Source organism: Anomaloglossus baeobatrachus, chromosome 3, assembly GCF_048569485.1.
Source record: "Anomaloglossus baeobatrachus isolate aAnoBae1 chromosome 3, aAnoBae1.hap1, whole genome shotgun sequence".
Lineage (NCBI taxonomy): Eukaryota > Metazoa > Chordata > Amphibia > Anura > Aromobatidae > Anomaloglossus > Anomaloglossus baeobatrachus.
Window position 1 is genome coordinate 233,469,474 of NC_134355.1, and position 19,648 is coordinate 233,489,121.

The window sequence follows — 19,648 nt, forward strand, 5'->3', positions numbered from 1 at the left end:
TCACGCTGAGAATGGTATCGCCAGTGGTAAACATCTTCGTCGACATTTGCAAACTGTGTAGAAGGGTGCATAGGTCCTTGATCTGACACCACTCCAGCAGCGTGATCTGCACCACCTCTGGATCAAGTTAGCCCAGGGTATACATCATAACGTATTTCAGCAGGGCTCTGCGGTGCTGCCACAGACGCTGCAACATGTGCAGATTCCAAATGCTGCATGTTGGAACATCGCATTTCAGGCGTTTAACCACCAGACCTTAAGACTTCAGGAGTGATGAAAGTTGTTGAGCTGCTGGGTGCGAACGATGGAAGTGAGCACATAGCGAGCGTGCCCGCTGTGCGAGGCCATGTAGGCCGGGATGTTGTTTTAAAAATTTCTGGAGAATCAGATTAAACACGTGAGCCATACAAGTCACGTGTGTCACATTGCCCTGACGAAGGCCCGCAGACATGTTTGCATCATTGCCGCACACGGCTGTTAAATCACCAACGTAGTCCGCTACGTCAATTTGTACTCCTGTCGCAAGGTGACAACGTGTTCCTTTCGTACATAGTGCTGATGATGGGAGAGGAGTCGACGCCAGCGGCACAGGTGGACGCAGGTTATGGTCACCCACTGGGCTGCGTTACCTTGACAGATGCAGAACCAATGGCTGAATGCAGGTGGTGGGTATCTCACAGATGAAGTACCATCATTCAGCTACAACCAATGGGAAGACACCACACCCTTTTTTAGGCCCCTCCTGTCTGCAGACCACTGCCAGACATAGCTATGAATCTCTGGTTACTGTTACCCCCAGTTCAGTTTTATGAGTTTGTGTGCTTGTTACCTGACTACTTTTCCTGCTTGCTGTTTATGTACCTCGTTGGCCGATTCGCATTTCACCTCTGCTTGTTTTCTGATTAAGTCCTGTCCCTCCCATTCTGTTCCTCTCCCTCAATTAATGTTTTGACCCTGCATGACTACTATTCTCTGGAACTGCAGCCTTCCACAGGTATTGATGAACTTGGGCCCTGTGTCATTCAAAATCACTGTAGAGGGGTTAAAGGGTTTCAGGGTTCTGGGGGTCCAGCTTGGTGAGTGGGATCCCTCTAGCCTATCCTTTACAGCCCATCTGAGTGTGTCGATCCAGGCAGGCGTTACACCGTGCCCTCGACAGAAGGACATGTAGGCCGGGATAGTGGTTTAAAAATTGCTGGACAACCAGGTTAAACAGGTGAGCCATACAATGCACGTGTGTCACAATGCCCTCAAGAAGGGCTGCAGACTGGTTTGCATCATTGTCACACCCGGCATTCCCTGGCTGCTGGTTGAGTGGAGACAACCATTGATGAAACTCGGTCTCACTCTACAGAGCTAACCGTCCACAACTACTCAGCGGTGTACCCTACATTTCAAAGTGAACATTTGACCGCCTGATGGCCTTGAGCTCTGCTGCCAGCATAGTAAGGAGGTGTGTGGGATTCCTTGGGCGCAGTTACAAGAAAGGGTGGCCTGACCACACAGGGTTTGGGCTGAGGTGCAGGACCAACACAAGGTTCATGAGGCAGAAGCAGTGGAGGAACTTGTACATACAGAGGAAGGATTGACACACAACTTGTGGGGACGAAAAGACTTGTACAGCAGACCCTTCTCCATTTCTCACCATAGTTGCCTATTGCCCAATTAGCAACATGTAACTCCCCTGTCCATGCTTACTGGTCCAAGTATCTGTGGTGAAATGCACCCTGTCACACACAGAGTTTCTCAAGGAATTGGTGATGTTGTGTGCGACCTGCTGTTGGTAGCGCGGGCACCCCTTTCTTGGAGAAGGCATGGCGAATGGCCATCGACTCTTGGGGCACTGCAATGGGCATAAGGTCTCGAAAATCCTCGGTGACAAAAGGGTGTAAAGGCAGCCTTTCTGTAGCCAACAAGTTTGAGATGCTGAAACTAAACCTCTTAGGCATGACATGCACTTCGAAAATCATGTAAAAAACAGCGAGGGGACTCCAACCACAGTCTCCCTCGTTGCCACTAATTGGGCCACACACACCCCACTTGACTGTCATCAGTTGACCCCCCTTTTCAAATTGAAAAAGATGCTTTGCATGAAGCACTCTCAAAAATACGCGTGCCTTTCGCCTCCCCTGGATGACCCAGGAGAAGAAAAGTCCTCTGAGAGCCATTACTTGTTCATCTGTGTTCTTTGAGAAACACAGCGAGGGGACTCCAACCACAGTCTCCCTCGTTTCCACTAATTGGGCCACACACACCCCACTTGACTGGCATCAGTTGATCCCCCTTTTCAAAATAAAAAAGATGCTTTGCATGAAGCACTCTCAAAAATACGCCTGCCTTTCGCCTCCCCAGGATGACCCAGGGGAAGAAAAGTCCTCGGAGAGCCATGTCCACATTGTCAGTGGACAGACGTGTGTGCTTATCTGTCAGCAGACCCCCCAGCAGCACTGAAGACAGGTTCCGAGAGAAAGCTGGCTGCAGTACACGACAAGATCCCCAAGGCGTACGTGGTGAGCTCAGGCAATCTATCCAGATTGGAAGCCTAAAATGAACAAGGCTCAAGTTACACAGTAATGACATTGATGTTCCCTTGCATATACTCATATATGTGTCTCTTCCTCTTTTTCATCGTAACACTGTTTTGTTTTCGCATGAGAATTTGTTCTTGTCACTTTCCCATGTGTTTGTGTTGTGTTGTGAGTTGTTTGTCACCTTTTGGACACCTTTGAGGGTGTTTTCAAGGTGTTTTTATGTGTTTGTGATTGCCTCCCCTTGTTTCCTATGCGGTTCAAGTGGTTCGCCGAACCGAACTCGAACGAGACCTCCGTTCGGTGAACCGAACTCGAGCCGAACCACGTCCGGTTCGCTCATCTCTAGCGTACACAGCAGTATTGGAGACAGGAGCTACGCCAGCGGTGACTGACACCCAGACGCAGAAAGCAGATAATGGCGTCCTGACGGGCAGATACCCGTTTTTATAATGCAGGGACATGTGACATGGACATCCTATCACACATGCCCTTGTTTCTCTGGCTAAAAGTCCACTTAGCTGTGTGTGTGTCTGGGATTGGTTGACATGTTGGCCCGCCCCACACGCGCGCGCTTAGGGAAGGAAGACAAGGGGAAAAAAAAAAAATGGCGATCGCCATTATCCGAGCAGCAGTGATCTGAATGCGCAGTCCATGCACACTATACGCTGAAATTTCATAATAGTGTGAGTCACAGAGTGACTTACAGTATTACAGCGGAAAGCCAGCTAGTAATTAGCTTGGCTTTTTGCTGCTAGAACCGTTCTCGAACGTAACTAGAACTATCAAGCTTTAGCAAAAAGCTCGAGTTCTAGTTCGATCTAGAACAGCCCCCAAAATCACTCGAACCGCGAACTGGAGAACCACGAACCACGAACCGCGCTCAACTCTAATTTTAAGTGCAAAAAGTGCAGGGAGTTATTTGGGGCAAAGTTTCATTGTTTGGGATAGTCAGTGACGTTCCTCTGCTGACAAGAAAGCTATACCCCCCCCCACATTCTAAACCACCTTTCCATTTCTGCTACGCAATTTTAAGTGCAAAAATTGCAGGCAATTCCTTGGGGCATAGTTTTATTGTCGGGGATAAACAGTGACGTGCCTCTGCTGACAAGAAAGCTATACCACCTTTGCATTCTACACCACCTCTCCATTTGTGCTACGCAATTTTAAGTGCAAGAAGTACACGCAATTCCTGGGGGCAAAGTTTCATTGTCTGGGATTGTCAGTGACGTTCCTCTGCTGACAAGAAAGGTATACCTCCTCTACATTCTAAACCACCTTTCCATTTCTGCTATGCAATTTTAAGTGTAAAAAGTGCTGGTAATTTCTTGTGGCATAATTTCATTGTCTGGGATATTCAGTAACGTTCCTCTTCTGATAAGAAAGCTATACCACCTCTGCATTCTACACCACCTCTCCACTTGTGCTACGCAATTTTAAGTGCAAAAAGTGCAGACAATTCCTTGGGACATAGTTTCATTGTCTGGGATAGTCAGAGATGTTCCTCTGCTGACAAGAAAGCTATACCACCTCTGCATTCTACACTACCTCTCCATTTCTACTACGCAATTTTAAGTGCAAAAAGTGCAGGCAGTTATTTCCGGCATAGTTTCATTTTCTGGGATAGTCAGTGACGTTCCTCTGCTGACAAGAAAGCTATACCCCCTCTACATTCTAAACCACATCTCTATTTCTGCCACGCAAAGTTAAGTGGAAAAATTGCAGGCAATTCCTTGGGGCATAGTTTCATTGTCGGGGATAGTCAGTGACGTTCCTATAATGACAAGAAAGCTATACCACCTCTGCATTCTACACCACCTCTCCATTTCTGCTACGCAACTTTAAATGCAAAAAGTGCAGGATATTCCTTGGGGCATAGTTTTATTGTCTGGGATAGTCAGTGATGTTTCTCTGCTGACAAGAATTTTATATCACCTCTGCATTCTACACCACCTCTCCATTTCTACCACACAATTTTAGGTGCAAAAAGTGCAGTCATTTCTTGGAGCATAGTTTCATTGTCTGGGATAGTCAGTGACGTTCCTCTGCTGACAAGAAAGCTATACCATCTCTGCATTCTATACACCTTTCCATTTCTGCTACGCAATTTTAAGTGCAAAAAGTGCAGGTAATTCCTAGGGGCATAGTTTTATTGTCTGGGATAGTCAGTGACGTTCCTCTGCTGACAAGCTATACCACCTCTGCATTCTACACCAGCTCTCCATTTTTGCTATGCAATTTTAAGTGCAAAAAGTGCAAACAATTCTTTGGTGCATAGTTTCATTGTCTGGAATAGTCAATGATGTTTCTCTGCTGACAAGAAAGCTATAACACCTCTGCATTCTACAACACCTCTCCATTTCTGCTATGCAATTTTAAGTGCAAAAAGTGCAAGCAATTTCTTGGGGCAAAGTTTCATTGTCTGGGATGATTAGTGATGTTCCTCTGCTCACAAGACAGCTATACCTCCTCTGCATTGTACACCACCTCTCCATTTCTGCTACGCAACTTTAAATGCAAAACGTGCAGGCAGTTATTTGGGGCATAGTTTCATTGTCTGGGATAGTCAGTGACGTTCCTCTGCTGACAAGAAAGCTATACATTCTCTACATTCTAAACCACCTCTCAATTTCTGCTGCACAATTTTAAGTGCAAACAGTGCAGGCAATTCCTTGGGGCATAGTTTCATTGTCTGTGATAGTCAGTGACGTTTCTCTGCTGACAAGAAAGCTATACCAACTTTGCATTCTACACCACCTCTTCATTTTTGCTACGCAATTTTAAGTGCAAAAAGTGTAGGCAGGTTTTGGGGCATAGTTTCATTGTCTGGGATAGTTAGTGACGTTCCTCTGTTGACATGAAAGCTATACACCTCTGCATTCTACACCACCTCTCCATTTCTGCTACGCAATTTTAAGTGCAACGAACAGTCTCTAATTTGTTCACAAACAAAATGAGTGACAAAAGGACATATGCTGGTGGAAAGGGGAACCGGCGTGTTGGAAAGTGAAAAAAAGTTTGTGTCCATGGGGTCGGTGGTACAGTAACAGTAACATCTGCTGGAGAAATGCCATCTTCCTGCAAAAGTAAGATGTTTACTACTTTCCGTGGACAATCTGATATAATCCCTTTGTTACGGAAACAATCATTGCTACCAAAGGTAGATGAGGCACCTAAACATCAGATGCGTAAATGGATCTCAAGTGCTCGGTCAAGTGACCTCTCCTCGACCTCTACTTCAACATCCCAAAGACTCCAGTACTCTCAGTTGTCACCCCAATCACACTTGCTTTCTACCAGCTCTTAAGTCTCCACCTGCCCTGCAAAGTATGAGGTAACATAGAGGGTTGAGTCTGCAGAGCTGTTCAGTCACACTATAGCCTGGGAATCAGAGGTCTGCTCCAAATCTACAGTGAGTCCAGAGAAAGAAATTATCTACAGTGATTTCCAGAAGTTTTGTGAGTTAGATTCAGACCCAGTTGAAGAAGGATCTGAGCATAATGTAGACCCTCATTCCCAAACTGCAACTCCTCTTGGTGGAGACAATGAGGAATCACACCCTCGCAGAAACCTCGCATACGTCAACATACACACCCTTTCTGACTCTATCCTACCACTGTCCTCCATATCTTCAGTGCACGACACAAACAGTGCCACCACTTTCTACAATGCCACTCTCACATCAGCTATTGATTCAGTTGCTCCTCTTGTGCACGACAGAGTGAGACAAATCAATAGACAACCCTGGCACAACAGCCTCACTAAAAAACTGCGGCAAGTGTCTAGGGCTGCAGAGCGGCGCTGGAAGAAAACGCTCTCCCAGGAAGACTTCACCACATTCAAAAATGCAATTCACACATTTCGCTTGGCCCTTACCTCGGCTAAACAGGAATACTTCAGAAACCTCATATCCTCTTTAACACACAACCCCAAACAGATATTCAATACTTTCAACTCCCTCCTTCGCCCACCACTGCCCCCTCCAACCTCCCTCATTTCCGCAGAAGAATTTGCCACATATTTCAAAGAAAAGATCGACCAAACCAGACAAGTCTTTTCTGCTCAACCACCACAACCCCTTCATATAACAGACCACTGCTCCTCCCCCATAAACTTCCTTCAATGACCTCACTGCTTCACCACCGTGCGGAGCTGCTGCCCCACCACCGTGCGGAGCTGCCGCTCCACCACCGTGCGGAGCTGCCGTCCCACCACCGTGCGGAGCTGCCGCCCCACCACCGTGCGGAGCTGCCGCCCCACCACCGTGCGGAGCTGCCGCCCCATCTACACCCCACCTACTGTCTCCTCCCCATAATCCTATAGAATGTAAGCCCGCAAGGGTAGGGTCCTCTTCCCTCTGTAGTAGTCTGTCTACTGTAACTTGTATATGTATTTTGTATGTAACCCCCTTCTCATGTACAGCACCATGGAACTAATGGTGCTCTATAAATAAATAATAATAATAATAATAACTTACTGATGACATTGAGACACAGATATCTGATTGGAATGACAACTTAACTATTCGGTCAGGACAGGAAGAGGTTAGCCCTGAGGACAAGGGGAGTGCAAACACACAGGGTGATGATGAGGTTGTAGATCCCACTTACTGTCAACCCACAGTCAGGCACTCCATGAGATCAGCAGAGGCGGTGAAGGAGGATGCGACTGACGATGAGGTTAGCTTGCGCCTTCCTGGACACAGACGGAGTACTGCAAGCACGTCAACAACTGCATCCTCAGCCACAACTCTGCTTTTGAGCACAAGTCAGGGTGGCTCTGCTGGTCGCATGGGCTCTAAGCCTTGCCTAGCCTGGTCCTTTTTTGACATCGCAAAGGATCTTCCAACTCATGTCATCTGTAAGATTTGTTGCCAATCTCTAAGTAGAGGCCAAAACCTCACTAGTTTGACTACTTCGTCCATGAACTGTCACATGGATATAAAGCATAAGTCGCAGTGGAAAGCTGACTGTGCTACAATGCGACCTAGCGGAGCGGGCCGACCACCGTCTTCCTCTTCAAGTGCATCCGCGCGCTCTTAATTCTCTATGACTGTGGGGAAAGCAGTCACACATGCTTTTCGACGCAAACCTTCCACCTCTTTAACCGCAACAGGCAGTGTGATTGGCAGGTCGTCAGTTGTTTTGGAAGTGGAAACAGCTGCTGGTGTTGAGTTCTCTCAGACGTCAAGAGCACCACCTTTGCATGAAGCCAACATTATGTCTCCGCCTGCACTTTCCTCATGGACCAGCAGTTTTCCAGGGACACACTACTCAACACAGTCTCAGCATAGAAGCCAGCCATCGGTCCCTCCGATGTGGACAAGTAAAAGACCATTTCCTCCTAGCTATGACAAAGCTAAAAGGTTGACTTTCACCATCTGCAAGCTGTTGGCTACAGAAATGCTGGCCTTCTGCCTGGCGGACACAGAGGATTTTTGAGACCTTATGTCCGTTGCAGTGCCCCAGTACCAGATGCCCAGTTGCCACTACTTCTCCAAGAAAGATGTGCCTGCGCTACACCAGCATGTCTCACACAACATCCCCGCTTCCTTGAGAAACTCTGTGTGTGACAGGGTGCATTTCACCACAGACACTTGGACCAGTAAGCATGGACAGGGGCATTACATTTCGCTGACTTGGCACTGGGTAACTATGGTGAGAGATGGAGAAGGGTCTGCTGTACAAGTCTTGCCGTCCCCTCAAGTTGTGCTTCAATCCTCTGTATGTAGAAGTTCCTCAACTGCGTCTGCCTCTTCCACCTCGTCTGATTCCTCCACCTCCACCCAAAGCCTGTCTGGTCAGACCACCTACGTTGTAACAGAGCACAAGAAATCCCGCACACCTCCTTACTATGCTGGCAGCAGAGCGCAACGGCATCAGGCGGTCTTTAAGTTGAAATGTCTTGGAAATGTGAGTCACACAGCTGCTCAGTTGTTGTCAGCTCTGGAGACAGAGTTTCCTCAATGGTTGTCTCCACTCAACCTGCAGCCAGGGAAGGCCGTGTGCGACAATGCTGCAAACCTGGGTGTGGCCCTTCACCGGGGCAATGTGACACACGTGCCTTGTATGGCTCACGTGTTGAACCTTTTTGTCCAGTAATTTTTAACCCACTATCCCAGCCTAGATAGACTTCTGCACAGGGCACGACTTGCATCGCTCCAGAAGTCTTTCGGCCTGCCGGTTCACCGTCTGAAATGCGATGTGCTGACACGCTGGAATTTGACTTTCCATATGTTGCAGCGATTGTGGCAGCACCGCCGAGCCCTGGTGCAATACGTTATGACTTATAGCCTGGGCTAACGAAATCCAGAGGTGGGGCAAATTACGCTGCTGGAGTGGTCTCAGATGAAGGACCTATGCACCCTTCTGCACAGTTTCGACATGGCGACAAAGATGTTTAGCGCTGACAATGCCATTATCAGCATGACAATTCCAGTCATTTACATGCTGGAGCACACTCTAAACAGTATTTGGAGTCAGGTGGTGGGACAAGAGGAAAGGGCGGAAGTACAGGAGGATTCATATGTGGAAGGGATACCAAGATCTACAAGCTCCAGACGTTCAGCTACACCAAGATGGCAGGCATGTGTTGGATGGGGAGAGGGATTAACAAGGGCGCATGGTAGCAGCCAAACTGTTGAGGAAGGTGGAGGAGCCCAGGAAGAAATGGAGGACGAACTGGCGATAGGCATGGAAGACTCAGCAGATGAGGGAGACTGTTACGGGGGGCTGTCTGATAATAACCTAAAGGAGTATCAGACAGTCAGGGTCCACCGTGCAAAGACTCTGCTGCAGACTATGGCAGAGTGCAATACCTCTGTTAACTCACAGAAGGATATAATAAGTAAATAAAGCAATTCCTCCCTTACTTGGAGGGTGAGTGGAATGATCTCTGTTAATAATCACAGAGACAAAGGCAATGTGTGCGAAATGGCACCTACCTAGGTCCGCTCTTCTAGTGGTGCAAAAGAGACGAACAGCAGCGTAAGCCGCACAAAGCTCCTACCTGCGTTCGCTCCACTAGTGTGTGAGGACACGAACCACTAGATATGGCATCTGCCTAGGTCCGCTCTTCTAGTGGTGCAAAAGAGACGAACAGCAGCGTAAGCCGCACAAAGCTCCTACCTCTGTTCGCTCCCCTAGTGTGCGAGGATACGAACAACTGCCAGACGCAGTATAAGGAACGTTACCCTAGCGGCAACGTCCACCTACGAGTCGAACCACAAGGCCCAGCCAGACCATGTGCCTCAGGCACCTGCCTATGTCCGCTCCCCTAAGAGGTAAGGATACGGACAGCAGCCGAAGCTGTAAGGTATAAGAACGCTACCCTGCCGGTAGCGCTCACCTAGCATAGACAGAGGAATGCCTAGAGGAACGCGCACAGAGCGTCTACTCTTATGCATGAACCAAGAGGACTGAGCGCCATGCGGCGTGTGTCAGGGTCTTATATAGACTCTGTGCCTCATCCAAGATGGAGGACACCAGAGCCAATCCGCTGCCAGAATGACAGGAGTGACGTCATGCTGGCCTATCACCGAGCAAGGCATCACAAGCACATGACCAGCGACCAATCAGCATAGAAGGTGTCAGAGACATGTGACCTCGTGTCAGCGATGATGTCACCCGCACATGTGCAATGGCTCCAAGATAGGACTTAGTCTCCGGCGCTCGCACATGTGCAGTAGCATGAAATCTGGACTTAGTCTCCAGCGCTCGCACATGTGCAGTAGCAAGAAATCTGGACTTAGTCTCCAGCGCTCGCACATGTGCAGTAGCAAGAAATCTGGACATAGTCTCCAGTGCTCGCAGCAACCGTAACAGTACCTCCCCCTCAAGGGCCCCCCTCTCGGCAACGCAGGTAATCGGCAACTAAGTCGGGAGCATGGACAGCCTCCTCAGGCTCCCAAGAGCGATGTTCCTGGCCGTAACCCTCCCAATCTATCAAGAAGAACCTGCGCCCTCTAACCATCTTAGAACCAACTATGGCTCGTACCTCATAGCTAGAGCGAGAGGAATCAGAGGCAGGAGAGTGCACTTCACGAGCGTGAGGTAAAATAGCCGGCTTTAGCAGTGAGACATGGAATTTGTCATGAATCCTAAGATGGACGGGTAACTTCAATTGGTAGACTACAGGATTTACCTGTCGAAGAACCTCATAAGGACCCAGGAAGCGAGGAGCAAATTTGACAGAGCTCACTCTAAGTCTCACGTGTTTTGCAGAGAGCCACACAAAGTCCCCTGGAGAAAAGACAGGAGCCGGGCGACGAAACCGATCGGACACCGTCTTCATACGGTCCTTAGCTGCTTGGATCGACTCTTGAGTCTGATCCCAAACCTCTCTGGCATTAGTTGACCAGTCGGCCACAAGAGGAGGAGGTGCAGCAGCGGGAAACGGTACCGGTACCCTAGGGTGTTGCCCATTATTGAATACGAACGGTATCTGCCCAGTGGCCTCAGCCAGCGAATTGTTAAGGGCAAATTCTGGCCAGGGTAGGAGGGAGGACCAGTTATCGTGGTTCTCAGCAACAAAGTGTCGAAGGTATATAATCATAGATTGATTGGTACGCTCAACCAAACCATTGGTTTCCGGATGGTATGCCGAAGAGAGATTCAACTCAATTTGCAGAAGGCTACAAAGATCTTGCCAGAAACGGGAAGTAAATTGCGGGCCTCTATCACAAATGATACGATCTGGCATCCCGTGAAGCCTAAAGACATGCTTGAGGAATAGTTTGGCTAGTACCCTGGAAGATGGAATTCTCGATAACGGTACGAGATGAACCATCCGGGAGAAATGGTCCGTAATGACCCACACAAATCTATGTCCCTGTGAACATGGAAGATCACCCACAAAGTCCATGCCTACCACCTCCCATGGTCTATCTGGCACAGGTAAAGGATGCAAGAGCCCAGCCGGTCTCTGCCGTAATGGACGGTTGCGAGCACACGAGTAGCAGGAACCGACATATCTCTTGACGTGGCTGGCTAAGTGTGGCCACCAATACCACCTCTCCAGTAACTCTCGTGTCCGCCTAATACCAAAATGCCCACCCACCTTTGAGGTGTGGGCCCATGACAGTATATCATTCTGTCGATCAGGTGGAACAAAGGTCTTGCCCGGTGGGATTTGGTCTAACGTCACAGGGGAGAGCGTATGAAAAACCCTCGAGGGAAGGATAAGACGAGGTTCGTCAATCTCTTCCTGGGTAGAAAGCATAGAGCGAGACAGGGCGTCTGCCTTGTTATTCTTACTCCCAGACAGATAGTTGATGGAGAAGTGAAAGCGGGAGAAAAACAAGGACCAGCGGGCTTGGCGAGGATTCAGACGCTGAGCGGTTTGTAAGTACGTCAGATTCTTATGGTCTGTACAGACCTGGAAAGGATGTTTCGCTCCTTCTAGCAAGTGACGCCACTCCTCCAAGGCTAATCTCAGGGCGAGCAGTTCCCTATCCCCAATGGTATAGTTTCTTTCTGCCGGTGAAAAGGTTTTCGCAAAGAAGAAACACAGCCTTTTTCTACCTGCACCGTTCTTTTGATACAAGACCGCACCAGCACCCACTGAAGAGGCATCAACCTCCAAGAGGAAGGGCTTACTCTCATCGGGTCTTTGAAGAACGGGAGCAGTTGAAAAGTGTCTTTTTACTGCCTCAAAAGCCTGAGATGTCTCAGTAGACCAGGCTTTGGGATTAGCACCTTTCTTAGTCAAGGCCACCAAAGGGGCCACCAAAGTAGAAAAATGGGGTATGAACTGCCTGTAATAATTTATGAATCCTAAGAAGCGTTGCACCGCCTTCAAGGAATGAGGTTCGGACCATTGCAGGACAGCAGAGAGCTTTGCAGGATCCATAGCCAGGCCCTCTTGGGAGATAATGTAACCCAAAAAAGGCAATGAGGACTGCTCGAATACACATTTCTCGAGTTTAGCAAACAATGAGTGCTCCCTTAAACGGGAAAGGACACGAACGACATCCTGACGATGAGTCTCCAGATCAGGAGAAAAAATCAGGATGTCGTCCAGATACACCACTACTGAGGATAACAGTAAATCCCTGAACACATCGTTTACGAAGTCCTGAAATACTGCGGGTGCATTACATAACCCAAAAGGCATGACGAGGTATTCATAGTGACCGTCTCGGGTGTTAAAAGCGGTCTTCCATTCGTCACCCTTTCGAATTCGTACCAAGTTATACGCACCCCGCAGATCCAACTTCGTAAAAACTTGAGCTCCTCTCAGTCTGTCAAAGAGCTCTGAAATTAAAGGTAATGGGTATTTGTTCTTTATTGTGATTGCGTTGAGACCCCTGTAATCTATGCAGGGACGCAAATCACCCTCTTTCTTCCGAACAAAGAAAAACCCAGCTCCCGCGGGAGAGACAGACTTACGAATGAACCCCTTCTCTAAACTCTCTCTTATATAGGTCGACATGGCCTCCGACTCAGGTATCAACAGGGGGTAAACCCTGCCTTTAGGTGGAACCGAACCTGGGATAAGGTCTATGGCACAGTCATACGGCCTATGGGGTGGAAGAACCTCAGCACCCTGTTTGGAGAACACGTCAGCGAAATCCAGATAGGGTGTAGGTATGGGAGAGAGATCAGTAGATGCAACCGCAATGACCTTAGGTGGTAAGGGAAGACATCGGGACTGACATTTCGAACCCCAACTAATAATGCTGTCAGACTCCCAGTCAATGTGAGGAGCATGAGTCCGAAGCCATGGGAGACCCAGAAGAACGTCGTCTATACCCTCAGGCAAAACAAGAAAAGAAATCTCCTCTATGTGACCCTGAGACAGGGAAAGGCGCAAGGGAACTGTCCTCAATGTAATGGAGTCAGACAACATAGTTCCATTAACAACACGGACAGGAATAGGCGCCTCTAACATGATAGAGGGAATATTGTGTCCCTTTACAAATCCTGAGGACACAAAAGTCCCGTCAGCTCCGGAATCCACAAAAGCCATAATAGGCCATGTATTCTCAGATAACGAGAGCTGACCTGGGATACAACAGTTAGAGGGTGCAGAAGACGTCTCTAGTAACCCCCCTCTAATGGTTACTAGGCCAGGGAGTTTCCCTGACGACTAGGACACTTGTTGGCATAGTGCCCAGCCTGACGACATACGTAACATATAGGAGGACCAGACTTGCGTAGTCTGGAAGACGTATGACCTAACTCCATAGGAGTGGGAGATGTTTCAGATGCTGAGGAAGATGGTAGTGAACCCTCAACAACTTGAATAGCCCGATGCTTAGGGCGTGAGGAAGAGACCTCGAGTCTACGTTCCTTATGGCGTACATCGATCCTCGTTGCTACTGTGATCAAGTCCTCCAGAGAAGCAGGGACCTCACGAGTAGCAAGAGCATCCTTGACATAGCCTGCCAACCCTCTCCAGAAGATAGGAATCAACACCTTCTCTGGCCAATCTAGTTCTGCACCAGAGTTCTAAAAGCAATGGCATAAGAACTAGTGGATAACGAACCCTGAGATAGATCTAACAGTCTCAGGGCCGCATCATGGGTAACCTGCGGACCCATGAATACCGCCTTAAGAGCATCAAGAAAGTCTTGATGGCTCAGAGTAACCACATCAGAGCGCTCCCATAGGGGAGTCGCCCATTCTAAGGCTTTGTCCTGAAGTAAGGAGATGATAAAGCCTACTCTGGACCTCTCCGTAGAGAAGCGAGAAGAGTTAACCTCTAGGTGTATCTGACACTGACTAATGAAACCACGACATGATCTGGCATCGCCAGAATATCTGTTTGGCAGAGCAAGTCGAGGATCATGTGCAGATGTCACCATGGTCTGAGGTTTATCCTCTATACTCTTGAGCCGTGACTCAAGTACTTGTATGTAAAGGTGTAACTGCTGATATTCTGCCATAACTGCCAGACCCTTGGCTCAGTCCTAATGTTACGGGGGGCTGTCTGATAATAACCTAAAGGAGTATCAGACAGTCAGGGTCCACCGTGCAAAGACTCTGCTGCAGACTATGGCAGAGTGCAATACCTCTGTTAACTCACGGAAGGATATAATAAGTAAGTAAAGCAATTCCTCCCTTACTTGGAGGGTGAGTGGAATGATCTCTGTTAATAATCACAGAGACAAAGGCAATGTGTGCGAAATGGCACCTACCTAGGTCCGCTCTTCTAGTGGTGCAAAAGAGATGAACAGCAGCGTAAGCCGCACAAAGCTCCTACCTGCGTTCGCTCCACTAGTGTGTGAGGACACGAACCACTAGATATGGCACCTGCCTAGGTCCGCTCTTCTAGTGGTGCAAAAGAGACGAACAGCAGCGTAAGCCGCACAAAGCTCCTACCTCTGTTTGCTCCCCTATTGTGCGAGGATACGAACAACTGCCAGACGCAGTATAAGGAACGTTACCCTAGCGGCAACGTCCACCTACGAGTCGAACCACAAGGCCCAGCCAGACCATGTGCCTCAGTCACCTGCCTATGTCCGCTCCCCTAAGAGGTAAGGATACGGACAGCAGCCGAAGCTGTAAGGTATAAGAACGCTACCCTGCCGGTAGCGCTCACCTAGCATAGACAGAGGAATGCCTAGAGGAACGCGCACAGAGCGTCTACTCTTATGCATGAACCAAGAGGACTGAGCGCCATGCGGCGTGTGTCAGGGTCTTATATAGACTCTGTGCCTCATCCAAGATGGAGGACACCAGAGCCAATCCGCTGCCAGAATGACAGGAGTGACGTCATGCTGGCCTATCACCGAGCAAGGCATCACAAGCACATGACCAGCGACCAATCAGCATAGAAGGTGTCAGAGACATGTGACCTCGTGTCAGCGATGATGTCACCTGCACATGTGCAATGGCTCCAAGATAGGACTTAGTCTCCGGCGCTCGCACATGTGCAGTAGCAAGAAATCTGGACTTAATCTCCAGCGCTCGCACATGTGCAGTAGCAAGAAATCTGGACTTAGTCTCCAGCGCTCGCACATGTGCAGTAGCAAGAAATCTGGACACAGTCTCCAGTGCTCGCAGCAACCGTAACAGAGACCTTGATCACATTTCTGTTGTTCGAGATTGGGGGGAGTGGGCAGAGGAAGGAAGCAAGATTCTCACTTCGCCGCCACCAACACAGCAAGGACCTGGTCCTCCTGGATGCGCAAGACACATGAGCGCCTTCTTGCTGCACTACCTACAACATGACCCTCGGTTGTCAGAATTAGAAGTAATGCTGACTACTGGGTTGCCACACTCTTAGATCCCCGGTACAAGTCAAAATTTGGCGAAATAATTCCTGCCATAGAAAGGGACGCACGTATGTGGGAGTATCAGCAGAAGCTGTTACGCAATCTTAGCTTGGCTTTTCCACTAAACACCAGTGGTGCACAGAGTGAATCTTACAGTTCTAACTTGCCAACCATGGGACTGTCAAGTCATCGTCACTCAAACCGTACCAGCAACACCGAATCTGGTGGTAACAGCAATTTTATGGAATCGTTCCATGAATTTTTTAGACTATCCTTTGCAAGGCCACAAGACACAAGAAGTCTGACACATAGTCAATGCATGGAAAGGATGATACAGGAGTATCTTCAAGTGAATACCGATGCCATTACTCTGTAACTGGAGCCTTGCTCATTTTGGGATTCCAGTCTGGAAAAATCTCCTGAGCTTGCCACTTAAGCCTTGGAGATCTTATCGTGTCCCCCAGCCTGCGTTCTCTCGGAACACGTCTTCAGTGCTGCTGGGTGTGTGCTGACAGATAAGCGCACGCGTCTGTCCACTGACAATGTGAACAGACTAACTTGTTTAAAGATCCAGCTCACCCATGTCTGACTTCATCGTGCTTCATTCTCGGATATCGGCCTTTCCCTGGCCGCACAGCAATAAATGAATGAAGTAATCCAGCTGAGTGTTCACGGTGATTTATTCAGTGCAGTACAGACAATGCGCAGAGAACACTCAGCTGGATTACTTCATTCATTTATGGACAGACTAACGTTCATCAAGATGAACAAGTCATGGATCCGCAAGAACTTTTCTACCCCTGTGCCAACATGGGGAGAGTAAAAGCTTGTGTATTTTTGAATGTGCTTCATGCAAATCAACATGTGAAGTTTGCAACTGTGGGACAATTGATGCCATTTAAGTGGTGTCTGTGGCCCAATTTTTGGAAAAAAGGGAGACTCTTGTTGGAGTCCACTTGCTGTGTTTCACATGATTTTAGAAGGGCATGACATGCCTTTATCTGTGTCTCCTGCTCTTTTCTTTTTTCATGAGTATCTGTACTTGTCACTTTTCCATGTGTTTGTGGTGTCTTGTGAGTTGTTTATCACCTTTGGGACACCTAAGAAGGTGTTTGTATATGTTTGTGTTTGCCTGCCATTGTTTTCAATGGGATTCGAAGGTGTTTGTCAAATGTTCGACGAACACACCCGGAATTCGACAAACTGAACTCGAACACTAGGGGGGTGGCTCATCACTATTTAATGAATAAAAAATATGGGTCCAGGAGAACATTCTTTTGGTGTATTCTGTCTTAACAGTGGCTAATGGACTTGTTTGTATAATCCAGTACCTTTTCTGGTGTGAATACTGAGAGTGAAACAGAAAAACATAAAGTCAACAGACTGTTATGTTATAGGACATCTGCATCTGGTTCTGTCTTGATAAAAACAATATTTGTATATTAAAATTTTACAGTATACATGAGGAAAAACAAGAATTTGTAAATTCTAAGTATTTGAGTCCATTTTTAAATCTTTCAGACAAGCAGTTGCTGCTATTACAATATTTTTTTTAAATAAATACAAATTAATAATAATACACTGTTAATGAATGCTGTTGCTTCTCTTAGATGTGTCTTTACTAGATAATGACATGACCATAGTTTCAACAAAACCCATTACTTGAAGAGACAATATTTTGGGTGGTAACTAAGGTGAAATTTCAATCTACTTTAGTCACACAGACTAACTATTGAGTAATATAACATGTCCATGCTAAATGCTTCCACTGCTTCTGTGTAGTCACTATGTTGGTCCACCCAATATTTGCCAAGCCATCAATCCCTCTTGTTTGCTCTCTTTTTTAAATATATACTGTAAGTACTTTTTTTTCTGTGGTTTAACACAATATGTTTTTAGGGAAAAAAAAAACCCTACATTTTAAGAATAAAATACACTACAAATGTGTTTTTCTTCCATTTTTGGATCCATAAAATGTAGGGTTTTTTTTTACTGGCCACGTTCTCTTGGTATGGAATTTTTAGGCATATCTTAAAAGGCTTTTCTACAAGAGTTTTACCTGGAAAACATTGAAAATGCACATTGAAATTGTCTAGTAAAAAAAAACCGTATAAACAGTGCATCCCAAAACAAAGCCCAACACGATTGTGTGTTAGAAGCCTGACTAAAAATGACTAAAGATGAGCGAACCGGTCGTGGTTCGGCTCGAGTTCGGTTCGTCTAATGGAGGTCCCGTTCGAGTTCGGTTCGTCGAACGTTCGACGAACCGAACTCGAACCGCATAGGAAACAATGGCAGGCATTCAAAAACAGATAAAAACACCTAGAAAACACCCTCAAAGGTGTACAAAAGGTGACAAACAACTCACAACACAACACAAACACATGGAAAAGTGACAAGGACATTTACTCATGCGAAACCAAAAGAGCTGGACAAGGAAAAAGAGGAGACACAGATATAGGCATGGCACGCCCTTCTAAAATCATGTAAAACACCGCAAGGTGACTCCAAGCAGAGTCTCCCTTTTTTCCAAAAATTGGGCCACACAGACACCCACCCTCTTCAGTGGCAGCACTTGTGCCCCAGTTGTACACTTCACAGGTACATTTGCATCAAGCACATTCAAAAATACGCCATCCTTAACCGTCCCCAGGATGACACCGGGGTAGGTAGCAAAGTCTTTCCTGATCCCAGCTCTGTTCATCTTGGCTCCTTTTTAAAAACACTGTAAGCAAGGGTTACTCCAAGTGGAGTCTCCCTTTTTTCCAAAAATTGGGCCCCACACACACCCACCCCTTCAGTGGCAGCAGTTGTGCCCCAGTTGTACACTTCACAGATAGATTTGCATCAAGCACATTCAAAAATACGCCATTCTTAACCGTCCCCAGGATGACACCGGGGTAGTTAGCAAAGTCTTTCCTGATCCCAGCGCTGTTCATCTTGACTCCTTTTTAAAAACACAGTAAGCAAGGGTTACTCCAAGCGGAGTCTCTCTTTTTTCCAAAAATTGGCCCCCACACACACCCAGCCCTTCAGTGGCAGCAGTTGTGCCCTAGTTGCAAACAGGATGTTTGGATTTGCATCAAGCACATTCCAAATCCACAAGCATTTACTCTCCCCAGGATGACACAGGGGTAGTAAATTCCTTGTGGATCCATGACTTGTTCATTTTGATGAACGTTAGTCTGTCCACATTGTCACTGGACAGACGCATGCGCTTATCTGTCAGCACACACCCAGCAGCACTGAAGATACGTTCAGAGACAATGCTGGCAGCTGGACACGACAAAATCTCCAAGGCGTAAGTGGAGAGCTCTGGCCATTTTTCAAGATTTGAAGCCCAAAATGAGCAAGGCTCCATTTTCAAAGTCATGGCATCACTGTTCATTTGGAGATACTCCTGTATCATCCTCTCCAGCCGTTGACTATGTGTCAGACTTGTTGTCTCTTGTGGCCCTGCAAAGGACGGTCTAAAAAAATTATGAAAAGATTCAATAAAATTGCTGTTACCAGCACCAGATACGGTGCTACTGGTACGGGTAGACTGTTGAAGATGACGAGACCGTCCCATGTTTGTCTAGTTACAACTGGGAGATTCACTTCCTGCACCTGCACGGTTGTTTGGTGGAAAAGCCGAGCTAAGATCGAGAAACAGCTTCTGCTGATACTCCTGCATACCTGCGTCCCTTTCTATGGCTGGAATTATGTCACAAAATTTGGACTTGTACCGGGAATCTAATAGTGTGGCAAGCCAGTAGTCATCATCACTTCTAATTTTGACAATATGAGGGTCATGTTGGAGGTAGTGCAGCAAGAAGACACTCATGTGTCTTGCGCAGCCATGCGGACCAAGTCCACGCTGTGTTTGTGGCATAGAGGTGCTAACCGTTCTTTCTTCCTC